The sequence below is a fragment of the Natrix helvetica genome, assembly GCF_964273705.1.
Source record: "Natrix helvetica genome assembly, chromosome: 14".
Taxonomy (NCBI): domain Eukaryota; kingdom Metazoa; phylum Chordata; class Lepidosauria; order Squamata; family Natricidae; genus Natrix; species Natrix helvetica.
Window position 1 is genome coordinate 2,232,584 of NC_138564.1, and position 16,448 is coordinate 2,249,031.

The window sequence follows — 16,448 nt, forward strand, 5'->3', positions numbered from 1 at the left end:
AGCAGCAGGCACCGGGCAGCCCTCCCTTCTTCCTGGCTTGCTCCAGCCCTGCCAGGTAGCCCAGACAAGAAGGACAATCTGGAGTATCTAATTCTATCTTTATTGTAAAGTTGCAGCCACCCTCAGTTTTATTTATGGCCAAAAGGCCCATAACAAGTTAGGAAAATATTCTAACCTGGCCCTGGATACAGAAGAAAGAAAGAAAGAAAAAATTAGAAAATATGTATGAACTGTGTCTCAGCCTTTTAGCCAAGATCCAGTGTGTAAGCTTCTCCTTCTTCACCTCCTCCTCTTCCTCTTCCTCTTCCTCCTCCTCCTCCTCCTCCTCATCCTCATCCTCCTCTTCCTTCTCCTTCTTCTTCCATATCCATCATCGGACGTTGGCGATCATGTTGGTGATCCTATTTTGATCAACAGCCGCATGAAAAAGTGCTGCTGAGTTTTGTCCAAACTGCTCCCTTAAGATTTTGAAGCCATGAGGTTCTTCTTCTGCCTGGACCTCTTTTGCTTTCAATCTTTCCCTGGAGGATTAAGGGGAAGATGATGTATTTTTCCAGGTGTCGCATCCCATGCCCGAAATATTTTAACTTTTGCTTTTTTATGGTTTTGATGATTTCCCTTGGCTTTCCCAGGCGGCCTATCCCCTCCTCATTTCTGACACCCAGTATGTAAGGTTACACTAATGGAACCCTGCAAGACTGGATGTTCCCCTCCTGTCCCCCACTTTTGCTCCCCTGGGAATTAGGGAGGTTCCTTTCTCCTCCTGGCTGCTTCTGTGGCAGTGGTGGGTTGCAGGTGGTATGCCCCGGTACAGGCGTACTGGTGCCTGCCCGGAGCACCAGGTACCGTTTTGGTACGGTACTCCGGAAGGTCCACCCGCCCGCCCATCGTCCTTACCTGTCTTTAAACTCTTTGGTGCTTCCACGCATGCGAGCAGTTGGAGCGTCACGGAGGCGTCGCTGGAGGGTCAGACGCATGCGCGCACTGCACACATTCATGTGGAGGATGCCGATCCAGAACCCACCACTGTTCTGTGGGCTGCAAGGTCTCTTGTTTGACCCTTGCTTGGACTGCAGCTCTTCTTCCTGCCTCCCAAAGTCTTTCTCACCCACAGGGAGTCCTCAACCACTACAACTGGAACCGGAATGTCCCTCGTTAAGCAAGTTGGTTGTTAAGTGAGCCGTGGCCGATTTCAGGATCTTTTCCCCTCCCCCTACAGTTGTCCCAAAGGTGCTTTTTTTTCAAGAGGCAGCTGGACTTTCTGCTTTTTCTTGGAAGACGTTTCACTTCTCATCCAAGAAGCTTCTTCAAGGAAAACTAAAAAGTTCAGTTGCCTCTTGGGACAACCTGGATATCCTGGGTGACTGGGACTCCCCATAGAAATCACTGCGGTTGTTAAGTGAATTGCATGTCGTTCAGTGAATCTAGTTTCCTCCCCATTAATTTTGCTCGTCAGAAGCAGGTTGGGGAGTTCATATATGGCAGGGGTGTCCAAACTTGGCAACTTTAAGACTTGTGGACTTCAACTCCCAGAATTCCCCAGCCAGCTCTGCTGGCTGGGGAATTCTGGGAGTTGAAGTCCACAAGTCTTAAAGTTGCCAAGTTTGGACACCCCTGATATATGGTGACTCCATGAGACCTTGTTGTTGGAGAAGCTCATGCAAGGTTGTTGAGGATCCGGGCTCTGCTTGGGGCCCCTGAAGAAGCGAGGGACAAGCTTCAAGGGGCTTCAAACCTGACCTGCAGAAATCTCATTGGGGGACCATTTGAAGGGCCTGGGCAGGAGATGGGAACACCCCCCCCAATGCCCAGGTATCCCCATGCCAGTCCCAGGCTCCTGCTCTTGCTCTCCCTCCCCTTCCCAGACAGATGCTGCTCTCTACTATCTTTCCAGAAGGTATGAATTTGGGTCTCCCAAGCTGTCTTGCCCAGGGGAGGGGGGCCTGGATTCCGTTATCCCGCCCTTACAGCAGCACATCAAATGCTAAACTGCGCTAGTCCGAACTGCAGAGAGGGGGGAGGGGGGTTGCCCCTGAGATGGGGACACGGCTGGATTACCTGTCTCCCACTTCCATCCCCTCCTCACAGCTCCAGTCCGAGCCAGGCAGGCAAGAGAAGGCGGTGGGAGAACACCTGGCTTCTCTACTGAGGGGCGAAGGCCCAAAAGGGCCAGCTTGCTTCATTTGTGATTCTCTTCGGCCTCTGATAGGTTTTGGAAGCCTTCATTTGACCACTCAAAATGCTCCCAAAAGAATGGTGGCTGTGGTGGGATGCAAGGAGGGGGGCAGGGGGTATTGGTTGCACTGTGCACACTCACACTTTTGGAAAGCACACGCAGGCACGTACAATTCATGGAAAGAATTGTCTTGCTGAAACAACCGTAATCACGGGCATCAATTGCCTTAAAGAGCTTCTCTCTTTTCTCTTTTTCCTCCAGATTTCAAGGATTCTCTTCTGACTTCCTCCCATGGTACGTATCACACAGCAATCTGAAGATTGGAAGGGACCTTGGAGGTCTTCCAGTCCAACGCTCTGCTCTGTTACCATTTCAGACAAATGGTTGTCCAATCTCTTCTTCCTAAGAGCACCCACAACTTCTGGAGGCCAGCTGTTCCACTGACTCAACTGTTCTGTCAGGACATTTCTCCTGAGTTCTAGGTTGCTTCTCTCCTTGCTTAGTTTCCATCCATGGATTCTTGTCTTGCATTCTGGCGCTTTGGAAAATAAGTCGATCCCCTCTTTAGGTTGACACCCTGTGCTGGGGTGAAAGTCCCAGGGAACATTGGACACTGATGGGATTGAACCTGCTTCTCCTTGACTTGCTTCTCCTTAACCCCCTTCACACTCACTCTCTATTAATCAGGTAATTTAAAAACTAGTTCTGTAGTGCTGTTTGGTTTTCAGATAACTCAGATAGTAACTTAGAAAGGATTTTCCCCCTATTTGCGTTTTTAAAAGGGGTTTTGATCCTGCAATTTTCCCTAACCAAAAACAACCTTTTTAAAAGTATATTAATAGATTGATAAGAAAGTGTCATTAAAATCAGTTCAGAATGCTGAAAGATTCCAGCCCTAACTGAAGTCAAAGCCAACTGTATCCTGCTTTTTAACTCACCCGCTCAGGATTAGATTCACAAAGAGGCGGTTTGGGGGGGAGGCGGGATGAGAGAAATCTCACCTGTCGAGGGGTTAATGGGGCAGCAGATCAACCCCTCTCACCTGGTGGCAGGTAGAGTTTGGCTCTGCGGCTCAACACAGCCACCTGGCAGGGAGGTTGGGCCAAGTAGAACTCCGCCCAGGAAAAAAAAATGCACTCTACTTATTTGTGAAAGATCATTTTTCCATTTTAGAAGTCGAAAAGTCTGATGAATGCTAAGCAATCCCATTTTCATATACAGCTTAAATAGAAGCTATACACTTTTAGAAAGTGAATCTTAACAGGTAAGATTCAGGCTGGAGTAGAGGGAGCAGGTCCCCAAGAATTAGCTATTTGCCATCACTTGGTGAGCTTGACTCTGATTTATCAAAACAGGTGTAAAATGGGGGAGAGGAGGAGGAGGAGGAGGAGGAAGGTTCAGTCATTTTTATTGGACCAATTTTCTCCCTCCAATTCCAAAAGGTTCTTTAAATCATTTGCTTGGATCACCGCCCAAGATTTCAGCAAATTTGGGACTAGGCAAAAAAACTGAATTATTTATTATCAATTAGAACTTTTCAGGGCCCTTGACACGGTGTACAGAGCTAGTATTGTTTGCAATCTGTATTTAAGGCTCCCACAGATAAAAGGATGAAATTATTACTTTGGAAGGCTTTTATTCCAGGCCGGCTTACGAGGTGGCTTTTTTGCATATTTGGCAAACTCTGACTCCACTTCAGTTAGTTAATGCTACATCTTGTGGCAGGCTGTAAGGGGAGGAATAAATTTAGAATCACAGACATGTTGAGCTGCATCTGAAGACCATCGAACCCCCACCCTCCTCCTGAGCCTTTCCACAGCGGGCTGGCTGGGAAATAATGGGAGTTATGGTGCCACATGTCTGGAAAGACTGTGAGAAGCATCAGGTGTGGGAAGGTTATGGGGAGAGCCACCTCAGCGACAAGGGCATCATCGACGTTTATATACGAATAGATAGATGATAGGGATGTGTGTGTGTGTGTGTTGTGAGAGAGAGAGAGAGCGAGAGCGCAGAGGCTGAATAATATCATGGTTCATCATTCAAATGGAAATGCTTGAGCCTGCTCGGCCACAAGTTCCATCACTGAAGGTTTTCAAGAAGAAATTGGACAGCGGTTTGTCTGGAATGGTATAGAACAGGGGTGTCAAACTCAAGGCCCGCGGGCAGGATCCAGCCCTTGGGGGTGCTTAGATCTGGCCCACGGGGCCAGCCTGGAAACCGCAAAGGACTGGCCTCTGTCAGAAAAAAAGGGAGCTCAGGGTGAGTGGGGTATGCACGAGAAACGTTTCCCCTTTTGCATTTGAGCATGCAAGAAGGGACAGGAAACGAGAAAGGGGAAGAGGAAAGAAAAAGAAGGGAAGATGGGAAGAAAGCAAGGAAGGAAAAATGAGGAGAGGGGAAGGAAGAAGGAAGAATGAAGAGGGAAGGAAAAAGGAGAAAAGGAAGGAAGGAAGGCGGGAGGGAGGGAGGGAAGGAAGGAGATTATAATGTGAGTGAGGGTCTCAGGGAAGTCCTGCCTTAGCAGTTGCCACCACAGGTGACCTCGATACAAGTGACGTTGAGCTGACCACGCCCACCCTCCCCGTCCCTCCAAGGTCAAACATAACCCTGATGCGTCCCTCAATGAAATCAAGTTTGACACCCCTGGAATAGGGTCTCCTGTTTGAGCAACTAGAAAACCTCCAAAGTCCCTTCCAACCTCCTTATTCTATGCTTTATGTCCTAGAAGGAAGCAATGGAGAAGAGGTCAACAATCAGAATGGGCTGTTCACCGCTTTGCAGCTGCAGCTCCCCAAATCATCTGCCTTCAAATAACATCTGTGTCGTTAGAAAAGGGCCTACCGTCTCCTCCTGATTTGGGAGAGCCACAGACAACCACAGCACAGTCTCTACAGCAGGGAGGAGGGGCATCTTATAGTGACCCCCCACCGCTTTATGATAAGGCACCGGGCTTTATTTCAGTCGCTGTCCTTTAGATTTGTTTGTTTTTCAAAAGGCCACTGTTGTCATTTAATTGCTACCATGCCACTGCTCCCACTTAATACACAGCCTTCCACCGTAATGTAAGAAATATGGAAAATGGAATTGTATTTTAAAAATACATTTACATACAGGCTGTTTGAATTTAGACGTTTTTATTAGGATATGTGCTCCTGTAAAGCTTTTCTTGGTTTGGCTCTTGCATTTTAGTTTGTAAGCAAAGTTATAGACATAAACCAGTTTATCCTGCTGAGCCTTCTTCAGATTTGCCTCTTTTCCAAGTTTGTCCTATATTTTCTTCAGGGAAAATGGTCACCGTAAGGTGCCTGAATGTCATGGACCTGATCTACGGACCTTCGCTTTCCTCTGCCACACTAGCAAGAGAAACTTTGGGCCTGTTGTGGCAAGCCCAATCTGGAGCTGGCAGGAGATTCGGAGAGTGAGGGGGGTTGGGGAGGAACCTGGGCCAGTCCTGGAGTCTGGGGAAGGCTCTGATGAGGGCTCTGTGTAGGAGGCAGAGAGGGGGCCAGGGCCGTATGCCAGTTATCAGCTGCCTTCAGAGTCGGAGATCAGTGAGGCAGAAGAACAGCTGGAGCCTGTTCCCAGTGTACGCATGCACAGAGCTGCCAGGAGAAGGGAACAGCTAAGGAACAGGGGCCGACTCGGGAGTAAAGACACAGGTGGACGGTGAAAGCCCCCCCCCATAGTGAATAAAAGCGGAGCAAAAGGGGAGTGGAGTTTGCAGGAGACAATTAGTTCGTTTAATTAGTGTGAAGGTTTGTTCCTGACTCTCAGAGACTCCTTGCCAAGTATTTTCTTCTACAGCGTGGCGTTTGGAAGCTATCGGCCTGGCAGCTCTCCAAGCCTGATAAGGTCTGTGGTTGTCAATTCACCTTTGAAAGACTGTTTGCCGGGACTTTGCTGGATGTGAATGAGAGGAATTCACATAAGCTTCATAAAAAGGGGTTTTGTCGGGACAAGGAGTCTGCTCCGTGATTTGGTGAAGCCTAGGTCAGAATAGGGCCACTCCTACCGCCTGTCCAGTGCCCCAACACTCAGTGCTGCCCAGCAGGTCCTGTCAAACTACCAACCCTGGGAAGGGGCAGAGTTGAGTTGTGCACCCTTCTGAGTCTGGACTGCAGGGATCACAAATTGTGCCCAGTTTGTAGGACCCAACATTTCCTGATGACCAACAGATGGGAAGAAAGAGATGCAGAAAACTATCCAGTTGCCCTACGTTCTGCATTCCCTTGGACTTTGCCCACCTTGCACCCCCTGACATTTTTTAAAGAAAAGTTCTTCTGCAACGATTTGGGGAAAATTGCTTTATAAGAATGCCGCAGACCAGACTCATGCCGGATGCCAGACTCAGCCCGCCAAAACGTGGATGGACACCAGATGCCCCCCAAACCATGCCAAAAGGCTTACCCTCTGCTACCTCCTAGTGGCTGTCTGAATCTTTGCAGCTCAGGTCCAACCCTAGTTCCATTGGCTTTCAGATAACCTGCCCTGAAAAAAAATGTAAAAAAGGAGCTGGGGTGCAGGAAAATATTTTGGTGGTGATGGGGACCATCCCAGAGTTTTCCTTCAGTCCGTGGGTGTTTTGGGATTGCAAAACACGGGCAGCCATTTTAGGGTTAGACCACACCTAGAATATTGCAAGAATAGTGGCTCAGTGGCTAAGGTGCTGAGCTTGTCGATCAGAAAGGTTAGCGGTTTGGCAGTTCGAATCCCTAGCACCGCGTAACAGGAGTCAGCTCCTGTTACCTATTCCATCTCCTGCCAACCTAGCAGTTCGAAAGCATGTAAACATGCAAGTAGAAAAATAGGGACCACCTTTGGTGGGAAGGGAACAGCGTTCTGTGCACTTTCGGCATTAAGTAATGCCAGCCACATGGCCATGGAGACGTCTTCAGACAGCGCTGGCTCTTCGGCTTAGAAATGGAGATGAGCACCGCCCCCTAGAATTGGGAACAACTAGCACATATGTGTGAGGGGAATCTTTACCTTTACCTTAGAGTACTGCATCCAGTTTTGGTCCCCACACTATAAAAAAGATGTTGAAATTCCTAGAGTGCAGAGAAAAGCAACCAGGATGATGAGGGGACTAGAGGCTAAAACATACGATGAATGATTGCAGGAACTTGGCATGGCTAGTCTAGGGAAGAGAAGGACCAGGGGAGACAGGAGAGCAATCTTCCAATATTTGAGGGGCTGCCCCAGAGAGGAGGAGGTCAAGCTACTCTCCAAAGCACCTGAAGGCCAGACGAGGAACAATGGGTAGAAGCTAACCAAGGAGAGATTCAACCTGGAAATAAGGAGGAATTTCCTGACAGAACAATCAACCCATGGAACAGAAGTTGCCTTCAGAAGTTGTGGGAGCTTCATCACTGGAAGCTTTCAAGAAGAGACTGGACTTCCACCTGTCAGAAATGGTGTCAGGTCTCCTGCTTGGGCAGAGGGGTTGGACTAGGTGACCTACAAAGTTTCTTTCAACTCTGTTCATCTGTAGAATATATGATGCCCCCTCCCCCCCATCATACAATTCTGAGAATGCTCCTCACCTCCCTATTGTACGTCTTGACCTGCCTGATTCAATGCTGGGGATAAACTGCTCCAAACCCTGATTGTGAGTTTGTCTTTGCTTTGTCTCCATTGTTGGGTTAACTTTCAGCAAGTGGCCGAGGCCTCCTTGATGGGCTCTGGCCTCCTTCTTTAGACCATTTCTGGCCACAGCCCCATGGGAGTGGCAAGTGGCTGTAGCTGCCATTCTATTTTCCCAAAATGCCCTTCAGGCTGTGTGGCAGAAAGGCATGATGGGAAATTGGAAGGGCTTAGGGTCAGATCCCCAGGGACCCCCGAGGTGGAGCCTTTTGTGGGTGGGAGACTTGTCCTGCACTGGCCAAACCAGGGTCCAGCTCTGCTTCCCCTATGATGGTGGTGGAGATGGAGAAGGGCACCCTGGGGCTGACCAAGGGCAAAGAGCGGGGGAGGGCTTGGGTGGGGGTGAGGTTTCTGCCCAGCCCACATTTGGCAGCAAAACCCTGAACATGGCTGGGCGGCAATTCTGTTTTCATGTGTAAAGAGTTGCATTCATCCTTTACGAGGTTTAAGGCACCTGTTTTATGAAGCCTTTCCAAGCCCCGTAAGATAAAAGACTGCAGCTTGGTCTGTGGGAACTGGGCAGGGAACCTCCCCTCTGCAATCAGGCACATGGAAGCCCCTCACAGCCCCTCCCAAGTGCCCCACCCGCGCAGGAGTCCCTAATGCTCAGCACCATCCCCACAAGAGCCAGGCTCCTCCCTCCCTCCCTCCCTCCCTCCCAGATTTCATCCCTCCCTTCCACTTCCTTCCGTCTTCCCAGATTTTCTTCCTTTCCCATTTTCTCTTCCCCTCCCTTCCTCCCAGATTTCCTTCCTCCGCTCCCCTTCCCTTCCTTCCTTCTTCCCAGATTTCCTTCCTCTCCCACCCTCCCTTCTCTTCCCCTCCCTCCCTTCCTCCCAGATTTCCTTCCTCCCCTCCCCTTCCTTCCTTCTTCCCAGATTTCCTTCCTCTCCCACCCTCCCTTCTCTTCCCCTCCCTCCCTTCCTCCCAGATTTCCTTCCTCCCCTCCCCTTCCTTCCTTCTTCCCAGATTTCCTTCTTCTCCCTCCCTCTCTTCCCCTTCCTTCCTTCTTCCCAGATTTCCTTCCTCCGCTCCCCTCCCCTTCCTTCCTTCTTCCCAGATTTCCTTCCTCTCCCACTCTCCCTTCCCCTCACTCCCTTCCTCTCCTCCCCTTCCTCCCTTCTTCCCAGATTTCCATCCTCTCCCACCCTCCCTCCCTTCCCCTCCCTTCCTCCCAGATTTCCTCCTTCTCCTTTCTCCCTCTCTCCCTCAATCTCTCTCCCTCTCCCCCCCTCTCTCCCCCCCTCTCTCTCTCTCCCTCCCTCCCTCCCTCTCTCTCTCTCTCTCCCTCTCTCTCTCTTCCTCCCCCCCTCTCTCTCTCTCTCCCTCAATCTCTCTCTCTCTCTCTCCCTCCCTCCCTCAATCTCTCTCTCTCTCTCTCTCTCCCTCCCTCTCTCTCCCTCTCTCTCTCTCTCTCCCTCCCCCCTAGGTCAGCAATGAAGGGTCCAAGTTTCTGCTCCTTTGGGGGGGGGTAGGAGGATGTGCCATTCTTTGGACACAATCCAGGAGGCCTGGATGAGCACAGATGGCCTTAGGGGTTGCCCCCCTTTCCCGAGGATGACAAAAGACCTTCATCTCACTGGGGAGGGGGCCTCTCACTCTGCCCCCCTCCTGCCCTGTGAGCAGCCTCCCCAGGGCCAGAGTTGTCACCAGCCCCACAAAGCGGGTGATCAATGAAAGGGAGGCAGCCGGGCCTTCCCAGCCCCTGTTTGCTCGGCTGTCTCCCCCTCCCATTGAGCAGGCATGCAGAAACATTCCCCCTCCGGGACACCCATTGTTGCCACCCGGTTGCCAGGCTGCATGGCGGCTTGAATAGCTCTGCTGATCCGGGCTGCTCCCAGACCCTGCCATCCGGTGCTTGTGGGGGGGATGGGGGGGAGCACAGATAGGGCTTGTCCTCCCTCCACCGGGCCCCTTTCCATCTTTTGGGAGGGCCTGGGTCTCGCTAGAAGCTGGTGGGGCTGGGGCAGAGGGCGTGAGAAGCGGGCGACACCCCCTCCCCCAGAAGGCTCCCAGGGTCTGTGTGGCTGATGCTACCCAGGATTACAGGTGGTGGGCTCCCTTGCAGATGTGGCCTCCCTAGAGACACAAACATCTGCCGGGGGAGGGCTGGCACGGAGCTTTTCTGCCAGGCACGCAAGGGCGGTTGTGTTGCTTTCACTTTAAGAGAGATTTTTACACCAAGGGGGGGGGGGGGGGGAAGGCATCCAAAGATGTGCCCCACTGCAGTTGATTCCAGTGGTGGGTTGCCAATTATTTTACTACCGGTTCGGGCGCACTTGCCCTCGACGCTTCGGCACATGCTCAGAATCCTCCAGGATGGTAGACAGAGACTCCCGCTGCCACTACTACCGCTTCGTCTGATCCGGGCCGAACCAGGAGCCACCCACCTCTGCTGTAACTTCCAATGGTTGCTAAGGGCCCAGCCATAAGTCGAGGACTACCTGTTGGAGAGAATAGTAAAAGGAGAATGATGACATGATGTACAATGCAGGGAGGACTCTGAGGAATTGAAAAAGACTGCAGAGAACAGCGACAGAGATGGCCGGAAGGGCTTGGAGCAGTGATGGCTTCCGGAAGAAACTACTGCTGGTTTGCTCAGGGGCGCACCATGCATTCTTGGCATGCGCAGTACAACTAAAATTAAGCAGAAAACAAGATGGAGAACCAGTTCAGGGGCGTGGCAGGCTGTGTCGCTGCCGCTTCCAGTAACACAGGCTGCCAAGCTACTACCGGTTCATCTGAACCAGTCCGAACCCACCACTGGTTCCCTAAAATGTTTGAGGATTCAGCTGTAGACTTTGGCCCGGCCAGATGTGAATCAAGCGGGTGGAACATGCAGCAGAACGGGAAGATAGCTGAAAAGATGTCAGGAAGAGCGGAGCCCATCGGGGGCTCTGGGCCAGTGATGCCCAAGGTGCCAATGGCCGCCCCTGCCTTTCCTTGAGAAGGGTGGCAGACTTTCCCTGGAGCTCATCAACGACCACAAAAACCCTCAGCAGCAGGTTCAATCCCAAGGTTGCAACTGCCATCTTGGCTTCTTTGATACAACCCCCCCCCCAAGGGAAGGGAGGGGGAAGCAATCACAGCAGAATGAGATAAGCTCTGGGTGGTAGGTTTACTTAATGCCTGGCGTGAACTCCCAGCCCTCGTCCTCTCCCCCCACCCCCATTATGAAACCGGCCCTGGCCTGGTACAACCTCTGGTCTTCCCGAGTGAAAACTCACCAAGCTGTGAACGGAGAGTGTTTTCTCTCTATTGTGCTGCTGGGATACTTTTCCCTGAACTCTCCAAACTAATTTTAATTGGGCTGTGATTATTGCTGAGTCTGGCCTTCTGTAAAGCAGCACGTAAATGCTACGGGTTGTTTTTTTTTAAAGAAACGTTCACCTGTACGTGGTACTTGATCAGCTCGGAGGGGAACAGCCTGCTTCCAGGAGCTGTGGGAAGTCCATCCTTGGAGGCTTTTAAGAAAAGACCAGACCGCCCCCAGTCTGAAATGATATAGGGCTGTGATGGTGAACCCATGGCACGAGTGCCAGAGGTGGCAACCAGAACCCTTTCTGTGGGCACGCGTGACATCACCAGCTGCTCTTCATGCGCATCAGCCAGCTGGTCTTTATGGCCTGAAAACGGCCCCCAAAATGGCTGTTTTCCAGGCTGTTTTGGGGGCTTTTTCGGGCTGTTTTGGGGCTGTTTTCCAGGCCCGATAAATGGCCTGAGAAACAGCCCCAAAAACAAGCACGCCTGCACCGGCCAACTAGTCTTCCGGTTTCCAACACGCACAAATACACACGCATTCCGGTTTGAGCCCACGGTGCTGAAAAGATTCTCCATCCCTGGTACGGGGTCTCCTACTTGAGCGGGGGCTTGGACTAGAAGATCTCCAGGGTCTCTTCCAACTCTGTCCCGCTGTTACTGTACAGATGTTGGAAGGGAATCAAATTGCAGTGGTCACACACTCTGCCCAGCCACCCCCTCCCCCAAGCTACCAAGAACTCTCTTCAAGTTCTAGAACAGGGGTGTCAAAGTCAATTTCATTGAGGGATGGATCAGGATTGTGTGGAGACTGCCTGTGGAGCCCTGAGAGGATGTCGTGCAGGTGCTCTTTTTAAGCTGAGAGGCATTGAAGCTCCATGTGGAACATCATCCTTGCAGAAATAATAAGGTTGCCCCCCACCGACGTTTTTTCAAAGCATGAAGAGATGGTTTTGCCAGCAGGCCAGAGACCCCCGGACACTACGGAGCCCACCAAGGGGTTGGCCCGATTGTTGTCGTCAGGGGCATCCTTATGCTTTGTCAGCCATGAAAGACAGGGAAGGGCTTTTGATTGTACAGGTAGTCCTCACTTAGTGACTTCTTGTTCGTCAACCCTTTGAAGTTACAACAGTGCTCAACAAGGAGACGTACGGCCGCTCCTTGAAGTTGTGGCTGTTGCTGTATCCCCACAGTCACAGAATCATGATTGGCAACCAGCACACAGTTCCAATGGTCAAAAGCTTCCCACAGTCACATCATCACCCCCTGGGATCTTCACTGCCAGCTTCCAATAAGTTAAGTCAAGGAGGAAACCAGCCACACCCTGATGTTGTGCTTAAGGACTGCACAGGATTCCTTAACAACCACAATCTGAACTGTCATTGTACAATGAAGATCACATTTAATTTCATTGTACAAGATGCAATGACAATAAAGTAAACTAACTAACTAACTAACTAACTAACTAACTAACTAACTACCTAACTAACTACCTAACTAACTACCTACCTACCTACCTACCTAACTAACTAACTAACTAACAGAGCTCCGTTTCAGGCTGCGACAGCCTCCTGCAACCCTCTGCCAGGCCCTCCCGAGTTCCATTTTCACTGGCAGATGCATCATGGGCCAGTTTTTCACTGTTTCCAGGTGGCCCTGCAGGCCAGCTCTAAACACCCCATGGGCCAGATCCGGCCCGTGGGCCTTGAGTTTTACACCCCTGTTCTTGAATGATACAATAGTGCAGCGGCCTCCAGCCTTTTGGGCCCCAGGGAACAGTTCCATGGAAAGAAGGTTTGCCCACGGACCGGAGGTGGAACAGTTTTGTGTGCTGCCTGCATCCCGCAGATGGGCCTTTGCTTGTTTGTGTGACCCAGTTTCCAGCATGCTGTGGCCCGGTGGTGGTCCATGGACCGAGGTTTGGAAACCCTGCAATAGTGAGTCTGGAGGGGACTATAATGGTTGCTTAGTCCCAGCCCCTTGAATGTGCTGGAACACCAAATGACCATTCATGATAGTTGACTACCCAGCTCCTCCTTAAACTTGTCAGGGGATGGAGAATCCACAGTCTTTATTTTATTATGGAGTCCTTGATGCTCCCTGAGGTTGGCTCAGTGGTGAAATCCAATTTTTTTACTACCAGTTCTGTGGGTGTGGCTTGGTGGACGTGGAGTGGCTTGGTGGACGTGGCAGGGGAATGATATTGTAAAATCTCCATTCCCACTCCTGGGGGAAGGATACTGCAAAATCTCCATTCCCTCCTCACTCTGCGGCCAGCCAGAGGTGGCATTTGCCGGTTCTCCGAACTACTCAAAATTTCCACTACCGGTTCTCCAGAACCTGCTGGATTTCACCCCTGGGTTGGCTGTTTTCTTGCAGACATGTCATGAGCCAAGTACCGTAGGTAACATCTTCAGAGATGAGCAATGAAACGTCTACATAAGAAAACCACCAACTCCAAAGACCACGAAGGACTCTGCAGTTCAACCTCGAGGTGCAAAGATTCCCTTCTGTTGAGACTCTTTTATGGATCTCACCAAGGAGCAGTTTTCCTTTCTAGCAACATTCTAAGTAGCTGCAACTTATACCTGTCTAGTTGCTGTGGTCGTGGACATTAGTTCCTATAAAGGAGAATATTTGTAGAAATTAGGTTGAAATTTCAACCTTCGTTCTCGGCCATCAACTCTTTCCTAATGTGGCTACCATGTCTCCTTTCAGGGATCTCCCTCCACCCAACTAAAGGGAACATCCCAAGTTCCTGCCACCTGTCCTGAAGGACACGTCCTCCCATCTCTGTATCATCTTTCTCACCCTGCACTGAACCCATTGATATCCCTCTGGAAGCGTGCCCAGAATCCAATAAACTCCAGGTGTGGTCCTACTAAGTAGAGAGAGAATCAAGGATTCACGTGTCTCCGACAGATTTCTTCTCCTGATACAGCCACAACTGGGTTAGGCCTTCTAGCCCGTTTCCCCTGGCTGACTCACCCTCAGCCTATTATTGTCACTGAATCTGCTGCTCAGTTCTTCTCAGGCGTGGAACTTCTAACCCACGAACCTCCCATCTTATATATGGATCTTGCATTTCCCCCCCCCCCGTGTTAGATTGGGTCATGGATAGGCACACACAGGCTTAACGGTAACAACAGCTCTTTATTAAGTACAACAAGTGAGAACAATGCAGCGAAGGTTGAGTCTGAAAGCATCCCTTTTATAGGGAGCTGTCAGACCCTTCGACCAATAGGATTAAACCTCTGTTCCCGCCGGAAACAGAGGACCTTGGTGGAAACCACTGTAGTTAGAGCAAATATCTAACACCCCTCCCCTCTTGGATGGAATAATTCTACTAGTTACGTAGTCACACAGGTTTTGGGTAGCTCTGCCTGACCTGCGCAGTTCAGTAGGAGGGGTTTTCTTGGACATGTCAGACGGATCTGTTTGCTCCGCAGCTCCGCTTGTTGGAAGCTTCGGGAACCTTTCACACGCCGCGGCTGGAGCTTCTAGAACCGGTTCACTCGGAGCTCGCTGCGGGGCTGCAACATAACCAGATAAGTTTCCTGGTACCCTTGGGCTTGAGTTGGGCGTGGAAGGAGCGAGTGTTTGCTCCATTTGGGTAGGGCTTTGGCTAACTCGTGCAGGAGTTACCTCTGGTTGTCTAAGAGTGGAGTTGGAGAGGCGGCCACGGAGTTGGTCAATATGCCTTCTCCAATTCCTACCATCCTCGAGCTCTAGGAGATAAGAGCAAGAGCCGGTGATGCCTATCACGGTGGCAGGAATCCACAGAGTTCCCCCGGTGTAGTTGTGGGCGTATACCGAATCCCCTATGCTAAAAGTCTGAATCTTGCTTGTGGAGTCTGGCGGCGATGAGGCAGAATAATTGGGGTGTAGCCGGTCTAAGTGGGACCTTAGCCGGCGACCCATGAGAAGCTCGGAGGGGCTTCTCCCTGTAGTGGCACTGGGTGTGATGTGCTGAATTAGCAAATAGCAGTCAACCTGTGTTTGCCAATCTCCCGGGCCCACCCTAGAGAGGGCCTCTTTTGCAGATCTCACCATTCTCTCCGCCTGACCATTGGACGCTGGATGGAATGGTGCAACCAGGGCATGCCTGATTCCCTGAGCTGCTAAGAAGGTCTCAAATTGCATGGCCATGAATTGGGGCCTGTTGTCAGAGACCAAGACGTTGTGCAGGCCGTGCGTGGAGAAAAGTCTCTGTAGCACCTTGGTGACCGCTTCTGCCATAGTGGAGGTCATCAGGACTACCTCTAACCATTTCGAATAGGCGTCCACAACTACAAGAAATGTCTGGCTGTGAACTGGGCCAGCAAAGTCAATGTGCACCCTAGACCATGGTGCTTGAGGTCGCTCCCACTCCTTAGCAGGCACCTCTGGGGGAGCTGGTCTGGACTCCTGGCACGGTGTGCAGGTAGCCACCCATTCTTCAATCTCCCTGTTCATGTTAGGCCACCACACGCAACTCCTAGCCAAAGACTTCAGCCTGACAATTCCAGGATGCCCTATATGTAAAGCCTCTAATAGTGCAATGCGCAGTTTGATTGGAACAACAACCTGGTCCCCCCACAGTAAACAGCCATTTACAACCAATAACTCATCACATTTGACAAAATACATTTTGAAATCAGCCCCAACAGGCCCCTTGGGCCACCCGCTCCACACCCAGTTCAAAATTTGCTTGATGGTGGAGCCTTTGCAGAGTGACGGGCAACGTCACTGGACAAGACAGGCCCAGTCTCAAGGCAGTCAATGAGGAGGACTGGCGTCTCTGGGGTAGGGTCAGCGAGAAGTTCCGGCAGCGGGCAGTGGCTCAGAGTGCCCCAAAGTGGAGCCTGGTCGGTGGATGAGACAGTGGGAGTAGGCAGCTAGGAAAATGGTCCATCTCGTCATGCGGGGTGATAATGACACAGGTAGGTCGGTCCCCAGCCAGTAAGCCCAACAACAACTTGTGATCCATAACCAGTTCGAAGTCCTGGCCATATAGATACTCATGGAACCTCTTTACTCTGGCCACTGCAGCCAAAGCCTCATGGTCCAGTTGGCTGTAGTTCCGCTCTGCGGTGAACAAGGTCCTGGAGTAAAATGTAATAGGGGCTTCGGTTCCATTGGGCATGCGGTGGCTGAGGATGGCGCCGAACGAGGTCAGCACCAACGGCAGGGTCTGGCTGTACTGTACCAGGAAGGAATCTGCCGACAGGAGTCTTTTTACCGCAGCAAATGTGGCAGCCTCAGCTTTGCCCCAGGACCATTTCGCGTTCTTAGCCAGAAGATGTTGTAAGGGTTCAGCAACGGTGGCGTTCTGTTTAAGAAAGATGCTGTAGAAATTAAAGAGCCCGAGGAACCCCTGCAGCTCGGTTTG